Below are 16,085 nucleotides of genomic sequence, written 5' to 3'. Positions count from 1 at the left end.
TCTCATTCTCCAGCAGAGGGTAGACGTCTGTGCAGCCTAACCGGTCTGTTAGGCCCTGAGGAGTGCTTTGGTGCTCTGTGGTTGATTTCTCTTTGGGGGCTTTTCTTCTTCTTGAGTTTTTAGCCTGGAAAAAAAAAGCCTGTGCCTGGTTCCTTGTAGTGCTTCTGGGGTTCTGGAGTGTGGGTCCGATGGGGCCCCGTTTCCCCTTGGGGTGTTAAACCCAGGTGGCCAGGTCCCTCCCCGTTCTCTGCTCTCTGGAGTAGACAGCTTTGTGCCTCTTTAGGCGTGTCTGGGCGGGAGCCTTGAGTGCCTTGCTCAGCCTTCAGCAGCGGGGTTCAAGTTTAAAAAAAAAAAAGAGATAATGCAATCACAACGCCAAACTTCTTCCCCTGGGGACAGAGAGGACAGATAAGGGTCCCAGAGCTTCAAAGAATGGGTTTTACGATTGTGACATCCTGTCGTCTCCCTCGATTTAGAATTGCCCATTTAATGCCTAGTTCTTCCATTCTGAGGGAGTTGCATTGGACACCTGTAAAATATCGCACACTACTTAAACGTCTTCCTTCTAGAAACCTTCATTCTTCTTAGCAGTGCTGTGGTATAAAACTTGTATGAGACAGTGTGTGTTTTCAGTATGACGTATACAACTGGAACAATTTACCCGTGAAGTTGTGGTGTGTGTAGCATTATTTGATGTTTTGAAAAAAGATAAAGGCTTGACTGCTTTCTTCTACTTTCCCATTTTATTTTGAATGATTTTCTGTTTCTGTTATTGTTTCTTTTTATGTGAACTATTACATATGTTTGTTGTAACCCATCTAGAATTATGTTGATAGGTGTATGATTAAAGAAATAAAATGAAATGAAAAAATAATGAAACTCTGACATAGGGTGTCCTGTTTGCTGTTCTAGGCATTGGTCACTTTCAAGGATGTTGCTGCTTATTTCTTGGAAGTGGACTGGGACCTTCTGGGAGAATGGCAGAAGGAGCTGTACAAGAAGGTCATCAAGGAGATTCATGACATCCTTACGTCACGAGGTAAATATGTTTCTCTATCATCTACCACACAAGCACATTATGGAATCAGTAGTGTAAAAATCACAGGAACTAGATACCATGGGCACCTGAAATTTAGATCCTGGCTTCTGATACCACCCCATATGCAATAGGAGCCTGTGAAAGATGACACCACTGCTACAGGATCTGCAAAAGATGCTGCTCTCTGTTGTAAGATAAACTAGAGGCTTCACACAGCACCAGCAGGAGTCTCTCTCCCATTCCTATACAGAAGACCAGAGAGAGATTTCCTCTGAGACTTCTGCATAAGGTCATGACATATCAGCTGCACACAAGTCAACTATACTGTACAACATATAACCTGTCCAAATGATAACCAGAAGCTTGGCAGCTGCAATGCCTCCACCTAGGAGGGAAACGAAGAGAAATCTCTATACCAGAAAACCTCTATGATGTAATCTTAATCAAGTGCCTCTTCTCTCCAAGCTTTGTTGGTCAAATATACACACCCCAAGATACCTATACACAGACCTCCATGCACAAATCACGCACTGCTCCTTCAAAACATGAAGCAGAGGGAATCCCCCAAGGGATTCAATTTAAATGTAATTTTCCTACTTCTTATTAACAGGTTATTCAATTGTTAATCCTGATGTTATATTCAAGATTAAAAAGGAAGATGAGAAATATTTCACTCAACAATTTGAGTGGGAGGGAAAAGAAAATCCAAATGACTTCAACAGTAAGTAAATGTTTTGGATTTAACAGGCTTTGCATTTTTAGATCATTAACATCAAACATTTGGACACTTAAGATCAGTTTCCTAATTTAGTATTCTCAGATACCTGGTGAATCCTTGTGAATGTGTTTTCTCATCACAGACCTTCCAATTGTAACATCTGGGTTGTCACTGAGTATTAAACAAGAGGAAGATCTCCCCTTGATGGAAAATCCTGAATCAGAGATGTCTGAACAGACCCTGCCTTCTATAACAGGTAAGTATAGAATTCCTCCTGCACATCTTTACTAAAGTCAGCTGGAATCATTCAGGAATTCAGCGCTGGTGAGATAAAAGGTTGTCATCTCCTCTTCTCCTCCCTCTGTTTGTTTCCCTACTTGGGACAGATTAAACTGTCTGTGGAGATGGAGGAGGCATGGATAGAGGTGGGTATCCCAGTGGTGGGATCTGGTCTGCAAAATCCTTCATCCTAGAGTATCTTGGGGTTGTGAAATCTGTACTGTTGAAAGGGCTGCTGGAGGTGGAGAGGACTGTTGTGGAGGGACATGACGGATGAACATGGTTCAGTTTGACTTAGTCATGGACATTTTGTCTTGCTGATAGGTTAATGCAAATCACAGTTTATCGTAATGATGTCATTCCCAATTCCAAATGGCAGCTACAACCTCATGCAGGCTGCCACGGGAAGTCGCGACTGCCATTTCTAACTTTATGTTTATTAATTTTCTAGCAAAAAGGGGGATCACGTGATGGATTGAGAGAGAGCAGACGTGTCTTGGCTCTCTCCCGGGCTAGCCCCCCCCTTAACTCCAATAGAATGACAAAATCCGGGACTGAACCCTGAACACTACACACAAAGAGAGTGCATGGACCCCTTTGTAGTTCGGGAACAGAGGGTGATGTCGACCAGGACGGCAAAGAAAGAGATTGAAAAGCTCTGCGGGCAGGGAGAGCACAAAATGGCGGCGAGCCCGAAATCGGAGGACATAACAACTTTTACCGCAGCCCAAATATCTCAGCTCACGGAGGCGGTGAAGTCCGCCCTGGCGCCTCAATTTTCCAAGTTTTCCGAACAAATAGCGGGGATGGAAACCCGCTTGGAAGAAACGATACGTCGGACCGGGGAATTAGAGGTGCGTGTGTCTGACATTGAAGACACTGAATCAACCAGGGCGTCTGACCTGAAAGAAATACGGCGCGAACTTGGACTTCTCACCCAACACTTAGATGATCTGGAAAATAGATCCAGGAGGTCGAACCTCCGCCTGATTGGAATACCAGAGTCTGTCCCAGATCGATCTCTTGCCTTGCAGCTTGAACGTTGGCTTAAGACGGAATTCGCGCTCTCTAACAGTGCAGGGCCTTTATGCCTGGAGAGGGCCCACCGCTTGGGGAAACGGAGCAACATAGGAACTAGGCCTAGAGCAGTAATCGTAAAGGTGCACAATTTTATACATAAAGAGGAAATTTTATGAGGGGCTCGTCTAAAATGGGATACATTGGCTTTCGATGGATCGCCCATAAAAGTATTCCAGGATTACTCTATAGCGGTACAAGAGAAACAGAGAGCCTTTGGGCCCATATGCAGACGCCTGGCAGAGAGTAAACAACGATTCATGTTGATATACCCAGCACTACTAAAAGTACAAATCGAAGGTGCGTGGAGAACTTTTCCAATGCCACAAGAAGCGCACCAAGGACTAAAAATGGATAAAGACAAAAACTCTGAACAAGGCTGAAGTCAGCACACAGGGAGATGAAAGAACAGCAGAGGCCAAATCGAAATCAGGCAGACCTGATGAACCGGCCAGCGAATATGTGCAGGACATTCAGTTAACTTCATAGGAGCTTTGGTTATCACATGTTATCACTATGAGAGTGTGTTCAGTTGAGCATTGTATAGATAAGCTGTACTTCATAAGGGTTCAATCCTTTCAGATACGTTATGAAAAAGAGGGGGGGCAGCCCACCATCATTAGATCTACACTCTTTCAACTGTAACGTGGGAGGAAGAGTGCGGGGATAATGGTAGGGAAGTATGGAGGGTTGGGTAGGTATGGGAGGGAAGGGAGGGCGGGGAGGAGGGGTAGGCAGAAGGGAGGGATGGGGAGGAAGAGGCGGATGGAAGGCAAGGCACAAGTAACATCATTGAAGGAATGTGGATACTCTATTGATGAAGGGTTAAGACGGTACCATCAATCCAGACTAGAGGGTATTCTGGAACGGCAAGGAATAGTAGGGACTAATCCGGAGAAGGGGAGGGAGGCCACGGTGAGCTGGGCACCGGAGGTGGTGATGGACGAAAACACACAGCTAGTTAGCTTTCTGAACCTACATACCCAAGGTCACATCTACTAGGTTCCTCACGTGGAACGTGGGGGGTGTTTCGACCCCTGTAAAGAGGGCTAAAATCTTGGCGGCATTAAAACGCCTTAAAGCAGATGTGGCCTGCCTACAAGAAACCCGCTTAACCCCAGAAGAACATCAAAAATTGAAACGAGGCTGGGTGGGAGAAGTGCACGCCACATCGACAGAGGGAAGGAAGAGAGGGGTAGCGATCCTAATCCGCAAAGGTCTTGTAGCTAAGTCTCACTTAATAACTAGTGGCCCCTAGGGAAGGTATGTGATCATCCGTTTATGGCTGCACTATAAAGAATACCTGGTAGCAGCGGTATATGGACCGAATTTATACGATAAGGCATTTTATGAACAAATAGCACAAATATGTTTACCATACAAGTCACTCCCACTATTAATTTTGGGTGACTTTAACTTAGTAGCAGACCCAATGCTAGATTGCTCAACTCCAAGACGCGCAGTGCGGGGGGGGGACCCAGTGCCAGAGCTCTACATCACTTCATGCAAGATCTTAGTGTAGTAGATGCATGGCGGATCTTACACCCGGAAGGGCGGGAATACACCCACTTATCCAGAGCACATGGCACTTTCTGTAGAATAGATTATGTCCTAGTAGACAGGAAGATATTCTCCCAAGTGGAAGAAGTAGAAATCGGACCAGTAGAGATATCAGACCACGCTCTGGTGTGGGTGGACCTGAAAGAACCAGACAACAGCCATGGCGCTGCGGGGTGGCGATTTCCATCATACTTAGCCTCAAACAAAGACTTTCAGAGCTATGTCCAAAACAGATGGACAGAATACACAGAACTTAACTCAGAATATAAAAACCGCCCCACCATATTCTGGCCAGCAGCAAAAGCAGTTATAAGGGGAGCTATTATTGCCTACACAGCTAGACGGGAGCGCAGAATGACAGGGGCCATTACCAATTTGGAGAAAAACTTCCAAAAAGCGAAGCGGAGATATAACCAAACCCCGAATGATTACCATAAAGAACAAATGCATGCGGCGCAAATAGCGCTAAATACTTTACTCCATGAGAGAGCTAATAAAGCGTTAATCTTTAGGAAATACAAACTCCAGAGATTTGGCAATAGAGCGGGGACGCTATTGGCAAGCTTGGTTAAACACAAAGGAGGACCCAGAGTGATTACAGTGTTACAGGACAGAGAGGGAGTGCCCCAACACAAAAAGGACACTATAGCACAGGTTTTCCAGGAATTTTTCAGCTCCATGTATAAACAAGGACAACCACCAGACAAAGGGGCTATACAAAGCTATTTCCAAAAGGCAGGCATGGACCAACTGACATGTGATGAAGCGAGGGCCCTAGAAGCACCTATATCAGGGAGAGAGTTACAAGAAATTATTAAATCCTTACCTACATATTCAGCCCCAGGCCCTGATGGATACACTAGTGAGTTTTATAAGATCTTGGGACCCTCAGTGATAGGGGCCCTCCAGGACTACTTTGAAGAGGTAGTGCAACAACAATCCTACCCAGCGCATGCGAACGAAGCATTGATAACTTTACTCTTAAAACCGGGGAGGTCAGACCTACAAGCAGATTCCTATAGGCCCATCTCCTTAATAAACGTAGACGTTAAAATCTTGGCCAAACTACTCTCCAACAGAATCCATCATTGTCTACCTCGATTAATAAGTCCCAGTCAGGTAGGATTCGTACGTAACCGGCAATCGGTAGTAAATGTAAGACGGTTATTGTTAGCTATGGGGTCGCTTCTTCATCCCAACCTCCAGTCTCTGGCTCTCACGGCCTGGATGTTGAGAACTTAGAAGTTGCCTCTTTAGGCCTTTCAGAGGGTGTCTCCCAAGTCTTGCTTGCTTCCAGGAAAGATTCCACGAAAAATTGTTATTCTTTTAAGTGGAGGAGGTTTGCCGTCTGGTGCGACAGCAAGGCCCTGGATCCTTTTTCTTGTCCTACACGGACCCTGCTTGAATACCTTCTACACTTGTCAGAGTCTGGTCTCAAGACCAACTCTGTAAGGGTTCACCTTAGTGCGATTAGTGCTTACCATCAGCGTGTAGAAGGTCATCCTATCTCTGGACAGCCTTTAGTTGTTCGTTTTATGAGAGGTTTGCTTTTGTCAAAGCCCCCAGTCAAACCTCCACCAGTGTCATGGGATCTCAACATCGTTCTCACCCAGCTGATGAAAGCTCCTTTTGAGCCACTGAATTCCTGCCATCTGAAGTACTTGACCTGGAAGGTCATTTTCTTGGTGGCTGTTACTTCAGCTTGTAGAGTCAGTGAGCTCCAAGCCCTAGTAGTGCATGCACCTTATATCAAATTTCATCACAACAGAGTAGTCCTCCGCACGCACCCTAAGTTCCTGCCAAAGGTGGTGTCTGAGTTTCATCTGAACCAGTCTATTGTCTTGCCAACATTTTTTCCCCGTCCACATACCCACCCTAGTGAGGACAAGTTGCACACCTTGAATTGTAAGAGAGCATTGGCCTTTTACATGGAGCGGACAAAGCCTTTTAGACAGTCTGCCCAGTTGTTTATTTCTTTTGATCCCAACAGGAGAGGAGTTGCCATCGGGAAAATGCACCATCTCCAATTGGCTAGCAGATTGCATTTCCTTCACTTATGCCCAAGCTGGGCTGACTCTACAGGGTCATGTCACGGCTCATAATGTTAGAGCCATGGCTGCATCAGTGGCTCACTTAAAGTCAGCCTCCATTGAGGAGATTTGCAAAGCTGCAACGTGGTCATCAGTCCACACATTCACATCTCACTACTGCCTTCAGCAGGATATCCGACACGACAGTCGGTTTGGGCAGTCTGTCCTGCAGAATCTGTTCGGGGTTTAGAATCCAACTCCACCCCCCAGGCCCATTTTTGTTCTGTTCCAGGCTGCACTCTCACTTATTTTTATTACTTTTTAGGTTAATCTATGTTATGTGCTTGCCGTTGCGAGGCCCAATTGACCAATGTTCATTGTTTTGAGTGAGCCTAGGTGCTAGGGATACCCCATATGTGATGATATTTCAGCCTGCTTGTCCTCGGAGAAAATGAAGATACATACCTGTAGCAGGTATTCTCCGAGGACAGCAGGCTAAATATCATCACAACCCTCCCTCCTCCCCTTTGCAGTTGTTCCTTTTCTCTTTTTTGCTGTTTATTTAACTGGAAGGGTCACGCGTCGCCGGCGGGAAGCTGCTCGCGCATGCGCGGTGCGCTTGAGCCCGCGCGACGGAGCATTCTGCAAACTTCAAGATTTTGCTGGAAAATTCCAATCTCCTGGGGCCGTCGTGGACTACAACCCATATGCGATGATATTTACTACAGTGTAGTAAATTTAAAACAAATCGGAGAAAATTTTTCTTCACCCAACGTGTAATTAAACTCTGGAATTCGTTGCCGGAGAAAGTGGTGAAGGCGGTTAGCTTAGCAGAGTTTAAAAAGGGGTTGGACGGATTCCTAAAGGACAAGTCCATAAACCGCTACTAAACGGACTTGGAAAAATCCAAAATTCCAGGAATAACATGTATAGAATGTTTGTACGTTTGGGAAGCTTGCCAGGTGCCCTTGGCCTGGATTGGCCGCTGTCGTGGACAGGATGCTGGGCTCGATGGACCCTTGGTCTTTTCCCAGTATGGCATTACTTATGTACTTATAGATGTAATCCCCTCCTTTCCTGTCCCCCTCCCCCACCCCCTTCCCATGAATCCACCCCCCGCCCACAACGGGGGCCTTCAGCCTGCTGCCCTTGGAGAATACCTGCTACAGGTATGTATCTTCATTTTATCCCTTCCACTCTCCCACTTAGTAGGGCATTTTCCATAGTACTCGGTATACGAGTCTCGAGTAACTGTTGCCCATATGCAGATATCTCCTTCCATAATTTCTGAACCCTAGGACATTCCCACCAGATGTGAGTATATATTCCCCTCCGGCTACACCCTCTCCCACATAAACCATCCCCTTTCCTCATAATGGCTTGCAGTCTAGATGGAGAGTAATGTCATCTCACCAGTACTTTAAGACCGTTCTCAATAATATGAGGTGCATGTGACAATTTATGAGATCGCAAGAAGATATCTTTCCAGTTCTTCATGGAAAACTCTCTAGATCCCTCTCCCATGCCCCCCTGTAGGTAGCCTTCTATTTATCTAAGGTGTTGAGGAGCCCATAAACAAACGATATATAACCCCTACCAACTTGTCCACCCACTAAAGTTTCAAAAGCCGACTTAAGGCCTCCACCCCCTGCTATTAGTTGTTCTACCTGAATGAAATGTTTATCTTGAAGATAAGGGAATAACATCTCTAGCTGCCAGTTGATAGTGAACTTGTAACGTTCCAAAATGTAGAATTTGGTTATCTCCTATTGAGCAAAATAGAGAAGATCATGTCTTTCCCATCTTTGAAACAAGCTATTGCCTAGCTCGGGTACAAACTTATCCGTATGTCCCATGTCTTATTCTTCAATAAATGGGGATGTGTCTTGAGCCATAGGTTCATAGTGATCCTCGTAAACGGGTTTTGGACCTCTTGAATGTGTTTCGGCATGCTAGCTGCCCAGGAGAGAATCTTCAACTGAAAAGTACTAGCCTCTTGTTCTTCTATCACCCATTGTTTGGGTTGTATTGGGGTTACTTGCTACTCTAACACTGCCTTAGGTTGTGCAGCTTGGTAGTATTTTCCCAGACTGGGTATAGCCATCCCCCCATTCCCTTTAGACTGCAATACAGCCTCCCGGGCTACTCTGGATCTCTTCCTTCCCAATATAAAGCTACTGCTATCATTCATTTATTTATTAGGATTTATTTACCGCCTTTTTGAAGGAATTCACTCAAGGCAGTGTACAGTAAGAATAGATCAAACATGAGCAGTAGGCAATTAGAGTAGTAAAAATATTTGAGGTATCCAGTCTTGACCTGCCTTCCAAAAGGTAACATAACTGTGACGAAACACTGGGTTTCTAAGCCTGAAAACTATATTATATCATGAAATTTCTTTCTACTAGTTGGCCAGCAGATGGCTCTTGTTTTGAGTTTTAAAGCTGTAGCAGAAAAAAAGGCTTTCTTTTTTCCAGTTTAAGCTTATGGAAAGGCAATCTGCAATCATTGGCCAGATACTTTCAAAGTTGATGCCCCGGGGCTCTGATTAGCCCTGGACTTCAAACTAGCCAGTGTGGGGCTACAGAGGAGGAACGTCTCTGTCCTGAGATCCTGTTCAATTCTTGTGAACAGTTAAGTTCCTGAACTCCCTAGGTGCTACCCAGGTAGTAACAAGTGTTAGATAGTTTTAATGTTGGCCCTGTTTTGGTGGTTATCTGTTATTGCTTGCTATACTTTTTCATCTGGTTTTTCAAACATTCACTGTTCATTTTCATGATAATAAACCTATAGTTTATTAGTTCTTTCATCCTGGACTGACTAAGAATCCTGGTTTCCTTGTCATCAACAGCAGATAAATCCATTAACTGATGGGTTGTATCCACCTACCAGCAGGTGGAGATAGAGAACACTGAAAGTACACAATGATCCTGGACATCCAGCCCCTTCTATCTTCAGTATATCTCTATCTCCCAGCAGGTGTGGACGTCGCTTTCTCAGCTCCTGGATTTCTGCCTGGGGTGGCTCCTGTGCTTTGCCAGTCGAGCGGGGGTGTAGGGCTGGTGGTGCCCACTTTAAAGGCATACTTGGTTTTCCCTGTCCCTGCCTTATCCCATTCCCCCTCCTCCCGGATTCCCTTTGTGGCTGCCTTCCTCCAACTTTCCTCACAGTATAAAAAAAAAAAAAGAGGCTCGCTTTTGACAGCGCAGCAACTTCTGAGGCTTTCTCCAGCACTCCTGGAACTTCACAGCCTGACCGGAGCTCATTTGACTCTGTCTCCAGAGGTGTGGACAGTGGTGTCCAGCTCCTCCGGGAAGGTTCCCGCTGACAGCGTTCCTGTGTGGGTAAGTTTTGGCACGCCGCCACCATTTTGTTTCTATTTTCCGCTGAAGAAGGGCGATGGCTGCTGAAGTGGTTAGACACTGCTCCCGATGTGGAAAACGCAGGACAGCTGCGGGGCTTTGCAGCACGTGCTGCTTAGACACTAATGCTGGCACGAGCATGGCTGGCGGTGATTCTTCCTGCCCAACAGACTTTGCACCGTGTGACTCGACCCTCGCTGTGGCTGAGGAGCATGAGTGCAGGGGGATGCCTCTCCTCGAGGTTTCTACAGAGGCTCATGCCTCTGCTTCCCCTAATATAGGAGCGGATGATCCGGATGCTTTTTTTGCCCCTGAATTTGTGCTGCTGATGCATAGGGCCTTTATGTTAAAAAAAAGAGCCCTGCCTGAGCCTTCTGAAAATTTACTGTGGATTGGATTGCCTCCAGGTTTTGAAAGCCCAATGTCTGCTGGAGACTTTATCTCTTCCCCCGAGCTCTTGGCTGAGGCTAAATGCAGATGAGTGACCACACCGTCTGAGTGTGCGTCTCCGTCACCCCTTTCTCCCCTGTTGTCTGGTTTGGGGGATTCTGATGGTTCTGGCAGGCCCTCACGAACTGATGATCCAGAGGAGGGTAGCTGCATGCCACAGGAGTTGGATAACCCTAAAGTGGTACGGTTTTTCCACTGCAACGAGCTGCCAGCTCTCATTTCTGATGCCTTACAGGCCCTCAGTATTGACGATCCTGACGTGGCCACAGCCTCTTCTATTAACCCTAAGATGGCCAGTACTAGAAAGCCTTCTCGGGCTTTTCCGGTGCATGACTCCATCCAAGAGCTTATTACAGCTCAATGGTCTGAACCTGATGGCCCCTTGAAAGTGGCTAGGGCTATGTGCACCTTTACCCTGTGGGATGCCTAAGGTGGACGCCTTGGTCACTGCGGTGACTAAGAAAACTACTGTCCCTGTGGAGGGAGGAGTCGCATTGAAGGATATGCAGGACTGGTGGCTGGAATCCGCCTTGAAGCGGTCCTTTGAAATCTCGGCCCTCTCCTTAAGGGCAGCTATTTGCAGTTCCTATGCAGCATGGGCTTGCCTTTCCTGGCTACAGCAAGCGGTTGAACAGCCCACGGATGGAGTGGGTTCCCTCTCTGAGGTTGCACCGCGTGTGGAGTCTGCCCTGGCCTTTTTGCTGATGCCCTTTATGATCTGGTCAGAGCATCTGCTAAACAGATGTCTTTAGCTGTTTCTGCTCGCTGCCTTCTTTGGCTTTGTCATTGGGCGGCTGATATGGCCTCTAAACAAAGGCTGGTGAGGTTATCCTTTCGGGGCCTCCTTTTATTTGGGGAGGAATTGGAGAAGATCGTCAAGGACCTAGGGGACTCTAAATCCCAACGATTGCCTGAGGATAGGCCGAGGCCTTCTTCCAAGAGTCCTTCCTTTCCCCCCTCTTCCAGACCATGTTTTCGAGAGGCTCGAAGATACCGCCCTGGGCATTCGGCGGGGTTTTCACAATGTTCCCGCTTTCAGCAGAGGAACTCCTTTCGTACGGACAGGTGGTCTGCGACGTCCTGTCAACACCCAGGAGTTCAGGGGCGTCCTCCACAATGATGGGTCCACTCTTCAGTTCCCGCAGTAGGGGGTCGCTTCTCCCTCTTTCTTGAGGAGTGGACCAAGATTACTTCTCATCAATGGGTCCTGGACCTGATCAGAGAAGGTTACCGGTTGGAATTTGCTACTCCTGGTGCGGAACTCCCGTCAAATGGGCAGCGGTCGAGGAGACCTTGCGGTCACTACTGAAGCTCGGAGCGGTGGTTCTGGTTCCTCCTGCCGAACGTGGCTGCAGCTGCAACTCCATTTATTTTTTGGTGCCTCAAAGGTGGGTCTTTCAGACCAATCCTCGACGTACGCAGATTCAACGAGGCCTTAAGAGTGCAACTCTTCCGCATGGAAACCCTGCGCTTCATCATTGCGGCGGTACAGCCAGGGGAGTTTCTCACGTCTCTGGACCTCAAGGAAGCGTATTTGCATATTCCTATCTGGCCCCCACATCAGCGGTTCCCGCGGTTTGCGGTGTTGAGCCAACATTTCCAGTTTCGTGCCTTGCCTTTTGGCCTGGCAACAGCACCTCGTACCTTTTCCAAGGTGATGGTAGTGGTGGCCACCTCTCTCAGGCGAGAGGGTATCAAAGATCACCCTTATCTCGACGACTGGCTCAGAGCAGATTCGGCGAACGAAAGCCGACTTGCCACAACCAGAGTTCTTACAGTTCTTCAAACTCTGGGCTGGGTGGTCAATATGCCCAAAAATCACTCGACCCCCCCCCCCTCTCAGTCTCTCGAGTATTTGGGAGTCCGGTTCAACACGGCCTCGGGGTTCCTCTTTCTCCCCAACAACAGGCGACTCAAGCTTCAGAATCAGGTCCGACTGCTCCTGCAGATTCCCCGCCATCGAGCTTCGGACTTTGTCCAGCTCCTGGGATCGATGACGGCCACCATGGAAGTGGTTCCTTAGGCGAGAGCACACATGAGACCCTTGCAACTTTCCCTGCTGAAGCAATGGTCTCCGATTTCCCAGGAATACCAATACAGACTTCCATGGCTCTCCCCTCTTGGCGCCTGGTGATAACTGATGCCAGCCTATCAGGCTGGGGAGCACATTGCCTGGGACACTATACTCAGAGTCAGTGGACAACTGTGGAAGCGGGGTGGTCCATCAGTCACTTGGAGCTGAAAGCGATATTCCAAACTCTTCTGGCCTTACACAGGACTGGAGGGTCTCCCAGTCCGAGTTCTTCCAGACAACACGACAGCGGTGGCCTACATCAATCATCAGGGTGGCACTTTGTGCAGAGCCCTAGCCATGGAGGCGTCTGAGATTTTCAACTGGGCCGAGCGCCACCTGGAGCTGCTGTCTGCGGCTCGCATTGCCAGTCAAAGCAACGTGCAAGCCGATTTCCGCAGCAGGCATCAACTCGACCCGGCGGAATGGGAACTTGCCGAGGAAGTTTTTCTTCAGTTTTGTGCCAAATGTGGGATTCCAGCATTGGATCTCATGGCGTCAACTGCAAACACCAAAGTCCCTCGCTTCTTCAACATAAGAAGAGACCCTCGCGCTGCAGGGTTGGATGCACTGGCTCAACCTTGGTCTTTGGGTCTCCTGTACGTGTTCCCTCCGTGGCCCTTGATAGGGCGGGTTCTGCTTCGGATTCGCCTGCACCAAGGATTGTGATTCTTATCGCTCCGAATTGGCCGAGATGTCCGTGGTACGCGGACCTCAGGCGAATGCTGGTGGAGGCTCCGTTTCCTCTGCCTGTAGTCCCGAACTTGTTTCATCAAGGTCCAATGGCTATGGAAGATCCCTGCTGCTTTGGTCTTACGGCCCAGCTCTTGAAAGGGCGCAATTGAGAGACAAGGGCTATTCTAACAAGGTCATTGCCACCCTCTTTCAGGCTCGCACGCGGTCCTCCCCTGTGGCCTACGCACGGATCTGGCGCAGCTTTGAAGCGTGGTGTGCTAAGAAGTCTATCACTCCAACTCTAGCTTCTGCCTCACAATTGTTGGACTTTTTACAGGGCGGCTTACAGAAAGGACTGGCTTACAATTCCCTTCGAGTTCAAGTAGCGGTGTTGGCTTGTTTCTGGGGGAAAGTCTCCGGCTTGTCACTAGCTGCTCATCCAGATGTTGCTCAATTTCTCAGAGGGGCGCTACATCTCCATCTTCCCTTATGGCCGCCTTGTCCGTCTTGGAAACTGGGGCTCATATTGAAAGCGCTCCAGCAATCTCCTTTTGAGCCACTTAACCGTGCTTCTGAGTAGGATGTGACTCTCAGGATAGTCTTTTTAGTGGCAATGACGTCGGCACAAAGTGTCTGAACTGCAGGCTGTTTCCTGCCGGGATCCTTTTCTTCGGTTCTCGGAGTCCAGTGTAACCGTCCAAACAGTGCCTTCCTTCCTGCCTAAGGTGGTTTCGGCTTTTCACCTTAACCAGCCCATTTTTCTGCCTTTCCTTCGTAAGGAGGACTTTCTGGAATCCTTTGGGCAGTGGCGCCTTTTGGATGTCCGCAGGGCTCTGTTGCAGTATCTACAGAAGTCAAATGAGTTCAGTAATTCTGACCATCTATTTGTTCTGTTGGCAGGTTCACGGCGCGGGTTTCCGGCGTCTAAAGCCTCTATGGCCCGTTGGCTTAAAGAAGTCATTTTTTCTGCTTTCAGGTCAGTCTCCGCCTGAAGCATTTAGAGTGCATTCCACGAGGGCGATGTCCTCTTCATGGACTGAAATGGGTGTCCTTTCTCTACAAGAGATCTGTCGTGCAGCTACCTGGGCTTCTCAGCTCTCCTTTGTGAGACATTACAGGCTGGATGTCGCAGCGCGACAGGATGCGCAGTTTGGGGCGCAAGTTCTTGCTCGCGGGGTTGCATGTTCCCACTCTATTAAGGGAGTGCTTTTGTACATCCCATCAGTTAATGGATTCATCTGCTGTTGATGACAAGGAAGGGAAAATTAGGTTCTTACCTGATAATTTTCTTTCCTTTAGTCACAGCAGATGAATCCGTGATACCTCCCTGTCTGACTTTGTTTTTGTACAGATGTTTCATACAGATGTTTCCTCTCATCAGGAGTACGTGAAGACAATCTCTCAGAGATGCTACATGTTGTTATATAGCAGGAGGTTGAAAAGGTCTCTCCTTTGCTTTGTTCTTGCTCCGGTTCAGGGAGTGTTTGTTCACTGTGAGGAAAGTTCATGCTATTTTGCCATTCGTCTTCACTCTGCTTTGGAAATTTCATATACTGAAGGTAGAAGGGGCTGGACGTCCAGGATCACTGTGTACTTTTAGTGTTCACTATCTCCACCTGCTGGTAGGCGGATACAACCCATCAGTTAATGGATTCATCTGCTGTGACTAAAGGAAAGAAAATTATCAGGTAAGAACCTAATTTTCCCTTGTGTTTTTTGGGTTTGCTTTCTAGAAACAGTGGAACTCCTGGAGTGTGGCCTCAGTGTCCTAGAAATCACCAGAGAATCTCTCTATATAAAAGGCACCTCCAATGTTCTAATTGAAGCCTCCAGCTGGAAACTTGAGGTGGCATAGATATCCGGTTTGCCACACACTGTCTGCCCCGCCCTTGCGTCAAAACGATATGACGTTGAGGGCGGGTAATGACAAAAGCAAAGAAAAACTCAACGCTGGCTGCACCCCCCCGCCCTCCTCCCCCAAGACGCCGCTCCAGCTGCCTCGCTGCACCCCCCCATCCGCCCTCCCTCCCTCACCTGGACACAAAGTCGCTAATGGACCACACCCTCTCCCCCCGCTCCTTCCCAGTCGCCGCTGGACCCGCTGCTCTCTCCCTCCCCCCTCCCGAGTCGCCGCTGGACCCCGTCCCTCTGCCCACAGTCACCCTCACCCATCCTCCTCTCCGATGGACACTCACACCAGCCACTCGCCATCCCGCCGCCCTCCCTCTCCTCTCCAAGTCCAGGTTAGGAATCTTGGAGAGGACGAAGAGGGAGGGCGGCGGGACGGCGACCGACTGGCTGGTGCGAGTGTCCATCGGGGAGGAGGGTGGGTGAGGGTGACTGTGGGCGGAGGCGGGACGGGGTCCAGCGGGGACTCAGGAGGGGGGACGGACGGAGAGAGCAGCGGCCCCACTCCAGCGCAGCCGTCATCCCCGTTCAGTCAAAACAAAGCAAGCAAACCTATGACATGCTGCACAAGGATCAATAGACAAGAGTGGAAATGAGCCAATCAAGTCCACTGTAAGTAAAGAAGCCCATTGGTTAATCTCTGTTTCCACTCACCCACGCTGCCATACACTCAAAACCAAACAAACCTAGGAGCTGCTGCTCCACATTGTCGTTTTTAAATTGTTGCTCCATCAGAAACAAGTCTACAGCTGTTTCAACTGGGAGGGAAGGTGGCCCTGGAACTGGGAGGGTGGGGACTCTGAAACTCAGACGGAGGATGTGTGGGGGGACCCTGAAACTCGGAGGGACCCTGGGACTGGGAGGGGGGACGACCCTGGAACTGGGAGGGAGGAAGGGGATGACCCTGGAACTGGGA

Source organism: Microcaecilia unicolor, chromosome 1 (genome assembly GCF_901765095.1).
Source record: "Microcaecilia unicolor chromosome 1, aMicUni1.1, whole genome shotgun sequence".
NCBI lineage: Eukaryota > Metazoa > Chordata > Amphibia > Gymnophiona > Siphonopidae > Microcaecilia > Microcaecilia unicolor.
Note: the sequence above shows the minus strand (reverse complement) of the source record.